Below are 13633 nucleotides of genomic sequence, written 5' to 3' on the forward strand. Positions count from 1 at the left end.
AGGCTGTAAGAAGCCTGTTATTAAAACACAGCTGCCTTAAAACACTACTGAAGGTTCTAGTCCCACCAAGTCCAAGGTTGACTCAGCTTTCCATCCTTTATAAGGTAGGTAAAATGAGGACCCAGATTGTTGGGGGGGCAATAAGTTGACTTTGTAAATATACAAATAGAATGAGACTATTGCCTTATACACTGTAAGCCGCCCTGAGTCTTCGGAGAAGGGTGGGATATAAATGTAAATAATAATAATAATAATAATAATAATAATAATAATAATAATAATAATAATAATAATAAAACAATTGCAGCATCTGCCTAGTCACAACATTATATACAGGAACATATATTTGGAGCACTTTAAAGCCACTGCACTAGCCTAGGAAAAGACAGGCGTGATTTAAATTATTCTGGGCAAATGCTACCTGAATACTCCAAAGCAACATCTGAGGCCTGAATCCGAAGCTCTGCACAATCCTAATAAATATATGCCCTGTTTGTTTCTTGATAGAAAACAGTTCAAAGAACAGAAGGCTCAGTTCCTGAAGCAAGAATTTTTGACGTCATTGCCAAATGACAGGAGAAATACTAAGTGGCGACTTTCTGCACCACTTCCTCTTAGAGAAGAGCAAGGTAACTATATTTCCCTTCACAGGGTTGTTGGGGGGAAAAAATGGGAGGAGGGAATGCTATTTCACCATTTTGAGTTCCTGAAGGGAAGGCAGAAGCTAAATTGAACAAAGAAATAATATCTTCAAACAGTTGCCTGTTTTATGTGGCAATGGCCACCTACAGCACTTAGACTTATAGCAATAGCACTTAGACTTATATACCGCTTCATAGTGCTTTACAGCCTTCTCTACGCAGTTTACATATTGAGTCAGCATATTGCCCCCAAGAATCCGGGTCCTCATTTTACTCACCTTGGAAGGATGGAAGGCTGAGTCAACTTTGGTGAGATTCGAACTGCCAAATTGCAGGCAGCTGGCAGGTAGCAATAGTCTGCAGTACTGCACTCTAACCACTGCGCCACCGAGGCTCTACAGTCTTTTCTAAAACAAATATTTATTTATTTGTCAAATTTAGGTACTGACCATCTCATTCTCAGAGTGACTCTGGGAATTGTACACCTAAAATATAAAAGCATATAAACAATATAAAAAGACAAGATATTACTGAAAAAAGGAGAAATGAGTGAGAGCCAGTTAAGTCCTGGCCTACAAACCCGGAGACGTGAGTTCTAGTCCTCCCTTAGATATGAAAATCAGCTGGGTGACCTTGGGGCAGCCACTCTCTCTCAGCCTAACTCACCTCACAGGGTTGTTGGGGAAAAAATGGGAGGAGGAATGCTATTTCACCATTTTGAGTTCCTGAAGGAAGGCAGAAGCTAAATTGAACAAAGAAATAATATCTTCAAACAGTTGCCTGTTTTATGTGGCAATGGCCACCTACAGCACTTAGACTTATAGCAATAGCACTTAGACTTATAGCAATAGCACTTAGACTTATAGCAATAGCACTTAGACTTATAGCAATAGCACTTAGACTTATAGCAATAGCACTTAGACTTATAGCAATAGCACTTAGACTTATAGCAATAGCACTTAGACTTATAGCAATAGCACTTAGACTTATAGCAATAGCACTTAGACTTATAGCAATAGCACTTAGACTTATAGCAATAGCACTTAGACTTATAGCAATAGCACTTAGACTTATAGCAATAGCACTTAGACTTATAGCAATAGCACTTAGACTTATAGCAATAGCACTTAGACTTATAGCAATAGCACTTAGACTTATAGCAATAGCACTTAGATTTATATACCGCTTTACAGTGCTTTATAGCCTTCTCTAAGCAGTTTACAGAGTCAACTTCTTGCCCCTCACAATCTGAGTCCTCATTTTACTGACCTCGGAAGGATGGAAGGCTGAGTCAACCTTAAGCCAGTGAGACTCAAACTGCCAAATTGCAGGCAGACGGCAGCTAGCAGAAGTAGCCTGCAGTACTGCACTCTAACCACTGTGCCACCGAGGCTCTACAGTCTTTTCTAAAACAAATATTTTATTTTATTTTATTTATAAGCAGATGGAATAAACACAGGAGATCAGTCATTTAAATTGCAAGTATTAAATCTGATTTCTATTTTTTTTTTAAAAAAATAAAATTCTCTCATCTACAATCAACATAATGAAATAAAATGGCATTTACTTGCTGAGAAAGTGAAACTGAATGGAGATTTTATCTTATTGTACTGGACTGTGGATTGTTGGATTATTTTAGTTTGTTTAAGTATTTTATAAGGGGATTTTCAGCAAGAACTTTGCCATGAAGGTTTTTTCAGAAGAATGGATTCGTGACTTTATACAGGATTATACAGAAAGAATGTATTTAATTACTCAAAAATACGAATTGGAAAAAAATGGAGGCGTTTTGGATGAGAGTTTGGAGGAAATTAACCAATGTAATCAGGACTTGGAATATGGAATGGAGGAGATACAAACAAAAGTGGATAAATATGAAGATAGGATCCTGAATAAACAAGTTGATGTAAAGAAGCCTTTTTTAAAAAGTTTGGATGAAATGCCTGAATTTGTGCTACAGGAGGCTGTCTCCCGAAATGGAAAAATTCACAGGGTTAATGCTTTCCAAGAGTTCTCTTTTCGGATTGAGGGAATATACGGCAGTAACTCGTGGATTCTTGGACATAAGGAACTATTAGGAAATATTGCGACTGACTTTTCAAAAGGAGTAATGAAGGAAAGACAGAGACTAATGCATCAAAAAAAATGGCAAGAGACAAAAGTATCATCCTTGAAAGAATTTTTTTTTTTGAAATATTAACAGAAAAAGATATTAGCGTCCCTGAAAGACAATACGTGAGGAAGATCTGGAAGAAATGGGTTGATTATATGTTTTATAACTATCATAAAAGACTAGATATTTGGATTTATACTGGATTTTGACGAGGAAGGACTAAAGTTGAATAGATATTGTAATTTCCCTGTATTGAAATTTTATAATCTGTTGTATTGAATTTTAAATAGAATATTCTCGAAAGATCTTATGTAAGAAAGACTTGGGGGGGAAATTATATGGTTATAGAAGCTATAAGGGAGATATTCTCTGAATTGGATTGGATTTTTATGCTTTAGCTGGTTTTAAATACTTTAGGATTAATTTGTTCTATTGATTTATATATTTTATTACTGTTTATTGTTAATTTTTTGAAGGATTTTGGTTATGTAAGGAGGAAGTCAGAGCTAGAGAGGGAAAATTGGTATAATAGTTTTGGGGAAAAAATTTTTTTTTAGCATATGTTTGTTTTACTTTTAACTATACCTTGTGCTTGTTCCGGGAAGTCAGGGGGAGAGGGGGGAGGGGGTTTGTGAAGGGAGAGGGGTTGGGGGGAAAGGGGGAAAAAATTTTTTGTAAAACTTTTTGAATTAAAAAAAAAAAGTCTGTGATGATCAGGAAAATCATCTGGGATCGCCAGAGGAAAAAAAGATTTTAAAAGGCTCCTCTGACGATCCCAGCTGAAGTTGCCTCATTGCAGTCCAGAACCTCTTAAAGCAGTGGTTCTCAACCTTTATAGTACTGCGACCCCTTTAATACAATTCCCGATGATGTGGCGACCCCTTTAATACAATTGCCCATGATGTGGCGATCCCAACCATAAAATTATTTTTGTTTTGAATTTATCACACCTGAAGCTGTATTGGCTACCGATCTGAACTGCTTGCGATTGCCTTGAGGATGGAGGCATTAAAGCGGAGACTCCTCCCCTATTAAGTTTATCGCGCCTGAAGCCAGATTAGGCTAGCAATTGGGAGTGATTGCAGCTGGCTTGAGAGGGAAACATCAGAGCAAAGATTTCGCCCTTTTTTAATTCATCGCGCCTGAAGCCAGATTAGGCTAGCAATTGGGAGTGATTGCAGCTGGCTTGTGGAGTCAACCATTGGAGCTCGATTCTTTGACTCGCAAAGTATACTTCCCATATTTCCGATGGTCTTAGGCGACCCCTGGCAAATCGTCATTCGACCCCCAAAGGGGTCCCGACCCATAGGTTGAGAACCACTGTTTTAAAGGGATTGTTTTAACAACCTCTTCGGCTGAAGAGCTTGTAGAAAACATGTTTTTTAAAGGTTCTGGTGATCAGGCAACTCGTTTGGGATCGCCAGAGGAAAAAAGATTTTAAAAGGCTCCTCTGACGATCCCAGCTGAAGTTGCCTCATTGCAGTCCAGAACCTCTTAAAGCAGTGGTTCTCAACCTTTATAGTACTCGACCCCTTTAATACAATTCCCGATGATGTGGCGACCCCTTTAATACAATTGCCCATGATGTGGCGATCCCAACCATAAAATTATTTTTGTTTTGAATTTATCACACCTGAAGCTGTATTGGCTACCGATCTGAACTGCTTGCGATTGCCTTGAGGATGGAGGCATTAAAGCGGAGACTCCTCCCCTATTAAGTTTATCGCGCCTGAAGCCAGATTAGGCTAGCAATTGGGAGTGATTGCAGCTGGCTTGAGAGGGAAACATCAGAGCAAAGATTTCGCCCTTTTTTAATTCATCGCGCCTGAAGCCAAATTCGGCTAGCGATTTGAAGAGCCTGCAGCTGGCTTGTGGAATCAACCATTGGAGCGTGATTCTTTGACTCGCAAGTATACTTCCCATATTTCCAATGGTCTTAGGCGACCCCTGGCAAATCGTCATTCGACCCCCAATGGGGTCCCGACCCACAGGTTGAGAACCGCTGTCTTAAAGGGATTGTTTTAACAACCTCTTCGGCTGAAGAGCTTGTAGAAAACATGTTTTTTAAAGGTTCTGGTGATCAGGAAAATCATCTGGGATCGCCAGAGGAAAAAAAGATTTTAAAAGGCTCCTCTGACGATCCCAGCTGAAGTTGCCTCATTGCAGTCCAGAACCTCTTAAAGCAGTGGTTCTCAACCTTTATAGTACTGCGACCCCTTTAATACAATTCCCGATGATGTGGCGACCCCTTTAATACAATTGCCCATGATGTGGCGATCCCAACCATAAAATTATTTTTGTTTTGAATTTATCACACCTGAAGCTGTATTGGCTACCGATCTGAACTGCTTGCGATTGCCTTGAGGATGGAGGCATTAAAGCGGAGACTCCTCCCCTATTAAGTTTATCGCGCCTGAAGCCAGATTAGGCTAGCAATTGGGAGTGATTGCAGCTGGCTTGAGAGGGAAACATCAGAGCAAAGATTTCGCCCTTTTTTAATTCATCGCGCCTGAAGCCAAATTCGGCTAGCGATTTGAAGAGCCTGCAGCTGGCTTGTGGAATCAACCATTGGAGCGTGATTCTTTGACTCGCAAGTATACTTCCCATATTTCCAATGGTCTTAGGCGACCCCTGGCAAATCGTCATTCGACCCCCAATGGGGTCCCGACCCACAGGTTGAGAACCGCTGTCTTAAAGGGATTGTTTTAACAACCTCTTCGGCTGAAGAGCTTGTAGAAAACATGTTTTTTAAAGGTTCTGGTGATCAGGCAACTCGTTTGGGATCGCCAGAGGAGCCTTTAAAAGAGTTTAAAGGGTTCTGACGATCCCAGCTGAAGTTGCCTCATTGCAGTCAGAACCTCTTAAAGGATTGTTTTAACAACCTCTTGGCTGAAGAGCTTGAAGAAAACATGTTTTTAAAGGTTCTGGTGATCAGGCAACTCAGTTGGGATCTTTACAACCTCTTCGGCCGAAGAGGTTGTTTAAAAAAAAGAGTTTAAAGGGTTCTGACGATCCCAGCTGAGCTGCGGGATCATCAAAGGCTTTTTTTTTACTTTTAAAGGCATTTTTTCGTAAAAAACCCCCAAAACTCTGATGATGGCGCGGCTCAGCAGGGGCAGGGAGCAGGGCCAGGGATTTTTGCTACCGGTTCTCCAAACCAACAGTTGCCATTGCTACCGGATCGGGCGAGCTGGTCCGGTACTTTGCCCAAACTTTGCCCTATGTGGAGTTTATTCAGTATCTGTGAAAGGAGGCATTTCACTTGAGTAAAGCGTCTGTTGCAAAAGAGTGAACCTTTTGTACTGCCCCTGTCCTCTGCAAATCCAGTATAAAGAAAAACAATACTCTTCCATCTCAGTATTAATTGCCATTTCTGGAGAATTTTGGGAGAAAGCATTTGATGGAGTCTTTCCCAGCCTTCTATCAAAATGTGTTAGATGACAGTTCCTTAAGCTTAGTATAGCGTGGCTATTGGAAGATGTATAACAACAGATTTGGAAAACAGCACTTTGGGGAATGTTGATCTATGACAAGTGGTGACAATGAGATTATACTGATGAATCTCCAGGATTCCAACAATCGGAGCTACAAATGATTAATGTATCTCTATTCATCTCCACAAATTGCTTCCACATTCCAATTCTGGAATTTCCACAAGCATTTCCCTCTTGATAATAGTTGTTTTAGGGTAAATATTTTGTTTGCTTTGGAGGAATCAAAAAAATTCTGTTCTTCCTTATTTTATACTGTGCATAGTCCCTGCCTTATTCCCTCTTCTTTCTCCTTGTTCTTGTCTTGCCTTCTTTTCTATTCCAGAAGCTGGTCACTTTTTCTGAAGTTGTATAGTGCCTTCTCCATTCTAATTTCATCTCAGGTCTCCCAGGGGATAAGATGCTTTATTTTGTAATATCCCAAGTTTTTCAGTAACATATTCATTTGTTTCAACAGAAAGGGACTAGACCAAGGGCTAGGATCCATATTCCTTACAAGAAAAACTAAAAAGATCATTTACTTGTTAATTGATTATAAAAATAAGTGAGTGTGGATACAATGTACATTCATGAGGCTACATTTATTTGTTTGTTTGTTTGTTTATACTTTGAATTTATGTCCGCCCAACTCATTCCCAGTGACTACAGGTGGCTTACAAGAATAAAATCCCAATGAAAAAAAATACAAAAAGCAATAACCACTCCACCTCACTGGTGACAATATATGATCGATGGCCTCCCTATCATTCTGGGGTTCTTGTGGTCATTGGCAGAACCATGTCTTCTCAGCCTTGCAAAATGTGTCAAAGTAGGGACCAATCTTATCTCTGCAGGGATGACGCAGAGAGAGGTATAGGGAGGGAGCCACCATGGAGAAGGCCCTTCTTTTTGGTTTCAGCAGAAGGATCTTTTTAGAGAGGGGACCGATAGCATTCCCTGCCTCCACACTTTGGTGGGCCGGGTAGATCAGATTGGGAAAAGATGGTCCTTCAAATAACCTGATGCAGACAATATACTTTTTTAGTATGTAATGCTAGAACTTGGATTTTCAAAATTATTTATTGGTCATAAGTCAGAAGCAATATAATGGAATTTGCTTTATATAGAACGTAACGTATGTTAGCTTTGGAAGCCATATTAGGCCAGAAGCTTCCACACTGCCACCTTCTCATGTGTGCGAAAGTAGGAGGGGGGATTTAGTAGAGGAATTGTCTTTAGACATAATAGCATTCTTCCTGTCGGCCAAGGTCAGGCTGATCCGGCATCTGGAGAAGGAGTGGTCAGAGTGCTGTCTCGAGATGGGAAGGATGGTGATTGGAGCATGTGATCGACTGACGAGTGAGGGGATGGTTTTAGGGGTTTTGATATACTGAGGCAAAACCTGGACCTCTCAGATTCGGGTTTTCCCAGATGTGTCAGTTTACCTATTCTAATAAATGGAACTTTAAAAAATGCTTGCTTCAGAGTTGGGTTTTTTTCTGGAACGGTGACAGCTTACCTTCTGAAATGCACTTCCATAAAGGGTTGTAGCCATAGTTTTAAGGCTACATTTTAGGTCCATAGATCTAAAAGCAGTTTACAGCTAAGGTGGGCAACTCCCAGGCTGACAAATGCCTTCTAATTTGCCACTGATTCTTAGCAGTTTGGATAAAATGTCTTGTCATAGCAAAAGATCAGAAATTCAAAAAATGGAAATTTGTCAAATCAAATATTTTGATATTCAAATATTTTGAATAGGGTCTTTTAAGACATGGATAAATTTTACATAAATCTGTACTTCAGAAATATTTTTGATTGATGTAGTCACTTGATGAGTGTTTATATATGGGAATGATGGTAAACATATTACCGTATAAAAGTATGCTATCTCTCTGAATTGTTTTTCAGTTTCTATAGCTTTTGGAAGTTTCCAGTTAATCATTTTTATCAAGATACATAACTTTCTGTTTATTTCTACCATGCCTTCTTTTATGATGTTTCGCCTTTTCTTTTTTCATGCTAACTTACATCTGCAATGTTAGTGAATGTAGCTATTGGCCCGAAGAACATTAACTAAGATTAATATTTGTTATGGTAGCTGCTTACCACTATTGTAATGCCAACTGTGGGGAGTCAGGTGTGTGTGGGGGTGGGGGAGGAATAAGAAAGTTCTGCTTGTAGGCTACCTGAGAAATCTATCTCTGCTAGACAAAACAAATCTTTGATCTTACACAGCAGACTTCAGAACTTCTGCTTTTTTTCTCTCTGACTGCAGACTGTGAAGAATCACCCAGAGTAAAAAAGTGGGCCAGACCCATCTGTACACCATACACCAAGTTTCATATCACACCAAGCCATACCCCAACAGACCTGTTTAGAAGAAAGCAGCTTTCCTGTAAAACTAGCAGCCCTGTAATAGGCAAGGAGCAAAATCTTTCAGACAACTGGTAACATTTTATATTTTTCCTGGTTTTGTTGAATAACACATTTAAAGTACAGGAAGTGCTCAACTTACAACCATAACTGAGCCTAAACTTTATGTTGCTAAGTGAGACAGTTTTGTGAGCTTTGCCCCATTATGTGACTTTTCTTGCCATAGCTGTTAAGCAAATCACTGCAGTTGGTAAGTTAATAACAGGGTTGTAAAGCAAATCTGGCTTCCCCATTGACTGCTTGTCAGACAGCTGCAAAAAGTGATTGATCACATGACCCCAGGACACCGCAATCATCATAAATATAAACCAGTTCCCATGCATCTGAACTGATCACATGACCATGGGGATGCTGCAATGGTTATGTGAAAAGTGGTCATGTCACTTTTTTCAGTGCTGCTGTAACTTTGAACAGTCACTAAACAAATAGTTGTAAGTCAAGGACTACCTGTAGCTTTATGATCATAAAGCATAAAAGCTTTATGATAGCTTTTCCTATTTAGGAATACATTCTAGTTCCTGTGAGTATATCCAGATAATGAAGATAATATATCTGAACCTGGTCTCAGCTGGTTGTGTCTATCTTTGTTTGCTTTGGCATTTTTTAAAAAAATTATCTTTGATTTTTAAAAAGTTCTTAATAGCATAAGTATTTACAGTAACTTGGAATTTGTCTATTTTCTCCCTCTTAATGTGGGGTATTCCTGTTGCATATGAAAGACACTTACTTTCTGGCAATGGGAAGAGGGAGTGACAGTGATGAGGTTCATATACTGTATTAAGTAGGATTGTTTTAACCATAGTATTTTGAATAAACCAAGGTTGGGTTCAGATTCACATTAAACTGAAACCAACTATTGCATTATAGCACAATACATAATTTGTAGTTGTCTAACAGTTAATTGCACTGACAGAGACTGATTAGGATATTAAAAATAGATATTATGGAATAATTAAATTTTGTCCCCTCTCTGGATTTGGGGGTATCCATAAGAAAGAGTAGAAGCACATTTATTTGTCTTTTTACCCTTTTTTAGGCTAAATTCTCCACAACAGCTTAAAAGAAGAGAAACCTACCAACCTACCAACAGCTCAAAAGAAGGGAAACCTACTAATGCATCTTGTCAAACAGAAATAGCTGTGAAGGATGATCTCCAGAATGATAGTTTGGATCGCTTCCTTAACAACTTCTTCTAGGGATTTCTTTCACCATGTTCCTATTATTTTAGTTTCACTGCATGTTGTCACAAAGGCTATATCAAAATTTATGTCCTGTTCTACTGAAATTGAGAAACGTATTTCCTTCTTTTAGTTGTATTCTAGACGTAACTTTCTACTCAAGAAAGGTCAACAGAAATAAATGCCTATATTGGGAACTGTTGTTTAACATGCAACTGAATTTTATTAAAGCACAGAATATACAAGTGGAAATAGTTTTTATGAACGTTCTGAGTTATATTTATTAGACTGTACTTGTTAACAATTGTACTTTTGTATGCATGTGGAGATAGGGACCAAAAATGAAGTAGGTTTCTTTTGGGTGTTCCTATTCTTTTAATAAATATATATATATATATTAAGAATGTGTGATTTCAATTCTAATTTAGTTCTGTTCTAGTAAGATGACTGTTGTATTCTAACAACCATTCTTTTATGTCAGCACCTTGAGGAGAACAGAATTCCAAGTGGGCCTCTGGTGGCTCAGACTGCTAAGACAGTCTGTTATTAACACAGCTGCTTGCAATTACTGCAGGTTCAAGTCCCACCAGGCCCAAGGTTGACTCAGCCTTCCATCCTTTATAAGGTAGGTAAAATGAGGACCCAGATTGTTGGGGGCAATAAGTTGACTTTGTATATAATATACAAATGGATGAAGACTATTGCTTAACATAGTGTAAGCCGCCCTGAGTCTTCGGAGAAGGGCGGGATATAAATGCAAAAAAAAAAAGTGCCTTGCCTAATATCTGTATAAAAATATTTGGAGTGGTTCAAGTATCTGGTGTAATATCTCCATTCCTTTCAAAATTGTGATTTCCATACTGATAAGGTTCTAAAAACAATTATAAAACTCAGCAAAGTCTTTTAATTCAATGGCATATTTCTGTTATTATAACTATGAAGGGGGACAATGAAGAGCAGTTGAGGTCTCAAGGATTTTTGCCTTGAATTTTACATTCATTGAAAAATTAATGTAAATTGAAATGAAGTTGAAATGAAGTTAATCTGGTCTTCAAATTATCTGGATGAGACACTGTTCAGATTTACCCTATCTAAATTTTACAAACAAAATATATAAATGGGCAAAAGAAGCTAATTGCAAAATCCCTGCAATCCAATATAAAGCTTGAACCTCTGGCTCCTCCCACAAAATAAGGCTGAACACAAGAGGTGATCAACCAATGGCTTAATTAATTTTTTTTTACTGAATCCAATTAATGGCTTAACACAGTAGGCTAAAATGACACTGCCCAGTTTACAGTTAAGTATATCGTGAACATATCTGTAAGATGGCTCTTATAATACTGGATAAGTACAGGTAGTCCTCGACTTACAACAGTTCACTTAGTGACCATTCAAAGTTATAATGCACTAAAAAAAAGTGACATGATTTTTCACACTTACGATCTTTGCAGCATCCCCATGGTCACGTGATTTACATACAGATGCTTGACAACGGTTTCAGTGTCTTGGAGTCATGTGATCTCCTTTTGAGTCCTTCTGACAAGCAAAGTCAATGGAGAAGCCAGATTCACTTAACAACCTTGTCACTAAGTTAACCTTGAAAGAGGCGGTGGTGAGACCCCTCCTTAAGAAGCCTTCCCTGGACCCAGCTATTTTGGGGAATTACCGTCCAGTCTCCAACCTTCGCTTTGTGGCGAAGGTTGTAGAGAGTGTGGTTGCATGGCAGCTCCCTCGGCACCTGGATGAAGCTGTCTATCTAGACCCGTTCCAGTCCGGCTTCCGACCCGGTTATAGCACGGAGACGGCTTTGGTCGCGTTGGTGGATGACCTCTGGAGGGCCAGGGATAGGGGTTGCTCCTCTGCCTTGGTCCTATTAGATCTCTCAGCGGCTTTTGATACCATCGACCATGGTATCCTGTTGCGCCGGTTGGAGGGATTGGGAGTGGGAGGCACCGTTTATCGGTGGTTCTCCTATCTCTCTGACCGGTCGCAGACGGTGTTGACGGGGGCAGAGGTCGTCCGCAAGGCGCCTCACTTGTGGGGTGCCTCGGGTCGATTTTCTCGCCTATCCTGTTCAACATCTATATGAAGCCGCTGGGCGAGGTCATCAGTGGTTTCGGGGTGAGTTATCATCTGTACGCTGACGACACTCAGCTGTACTTTTCCACCCCGGACCACCCCAATGAAGCTATCGAAGTGCTGTCCCGGTGTCTGGAAGCCATACGGGTCTGGATGGGGAGAAACAGACTCAGGCTCAATCCCTCCAAGACGGAGTGGCTGTGGATGCCGGCACCCTGGTACAGTCAGCTGCACCCGCAGCTGACTGTTGGGGGCGAGTTAGTGGCCCCAAAGGAGGTGGTTCGCAACTTGGGCATCCTCTTGGATGGACGGCTGTCCTTTGATGAACATCTGGCGGCCATCTCCAGGAGGGCCTTTTACCAAGTTTGCTTGGTCCGCCAGTTGCGTCCCTTCCTTGACCAAGATGCCTTATGCACAGTCACTCACGCTCTGGTTACGTCTCGGTTGGATTATTGCAATGCTCTCTACATGGGGCTGCCCTTGAGGTGCACCCGGAGGCTACAGTTAGTCCAGAATGCGGCTGCGCAAGTAGTAACGGGAGCCGCTTGTGGCTCCCATGTAACATCACTGCTCCGCAGTCTGCACTGGCTTCCTGTGGTCTTTCGGGTGCGCTTCAAGATTTTGGTTACCACCTTTAAAGCGCTCCATGGCTTAGGACCCAGGTACTTACGGGACCGCCTGCTGTTACCTTATGCCTCCCACCGACCGGTACGCTCTCACAGAGAGGGTCTCCTCAGGGTGCCGTCCGCCAAACAATGTTGGCTGGCGGCCCCCAGGAGTAGGGCCTTCTCTGTTGGAGCAGCGACGCTCTGGAATGGACTTCCCCCTGGCCTACGCCAAGTGCCTGATCTTCAGACCTTTCGCCGTGAGCTAAAAACATACTTATTTATTCAAGCTGGACTGGCATAATGGTTTTTTAACATTTTAAATTGGGTTTTATTGTGGTGGGGTTTAAATTTTTAAAATTTTTAAATTTAAATTTTTATACATTGGCCTTTTTGTAATATGCTTTATTTTAATTGGGATTTTAATTGTATATATATTGTGTTTTATTTAGGCTGTACACCACCCTGAGTCCTTTGGGAGAAGGGCGGTATAAAAATTTGATAAATAAATAAATAAATAAATAAATAAATAAATAAATAAAACAATTGCAGTGATTTCACTTAACAAATGTGGCAAGAAAAGTCATAAAATGGGCCAAAACTCCCTTAACTAATTTCTCATTTAGTGACATAAATTTTAGGCTCAATCGTGATTGTAAGTTGAGGACTACCTATATGCAATTTGATACAAGCCGCATTTAGTCGACAGGGAAGACTTACATATTGGAAAAAAGAACCTAAACACTAAGTACAAGCTTGATGGACATTACCTTACAGATGACCCCCACCCTGTTAAAGACCTTGGAGTTTTCATATCAAATGATCTAAGTGCCAAAGCCCACTGTAACTATATCGCAAAAAAGGCTTTAAGAGTTGTAAACCTAATCTTACGTAGTTTCTTCTCCAGAAACACTACACTGCTAACCAGAGCTTATAAAACATTTGCTAGACCAATTCTTGAATACAGCTCAACTGTCTGGAACCCATACCACATTTCTGACATCAATACAATTGAACGTGTCCAGAAATATTTTACAAGAAGAGTTCTCCACTCCTCTGAATACAATAAAATACCTTATGCCACCATACTTGAAATCCTGGGTTTAGAAAA

General features: G+C 40.1%; 1 long non-coding RNA gene across 1 annotated transcript; it reads left to right on the forward strand.

Moving 5' to 3' along the window:
- The first annotated feature begins 502 nt into the window (after nucleotides 1–502).
- Nucleotides 503–10224, forward strand: LOC131193396 (uncharacterized). Its single transcript, XR_009153913.1, has 3 exons — nucleotides 503–629; nucleotides 8500–8671; nucleotides 9694–10224. It is a non-coding gene; the product is annotated as an uncharacterized LOC131193396 (long non-coding RNA).
- The last annotated feature ends 3409 nt before the right edge of the window (nucleotides 10225–13633 follow it).

Source organism: Ahaetulla prasina, chromosome 2 (assembly GCF_028640845.1).
Source record: "Ahaetulla prasina isolate Xishuangbanna chromosome 2, ASM2864084v1, whole genome shotgun sequence".
NCBI lineage: Eukaryota > Metazoa > Chordata > Lepidosauria > Squamata > Colubridae > Ahaetulla > Ahaetulla prasina.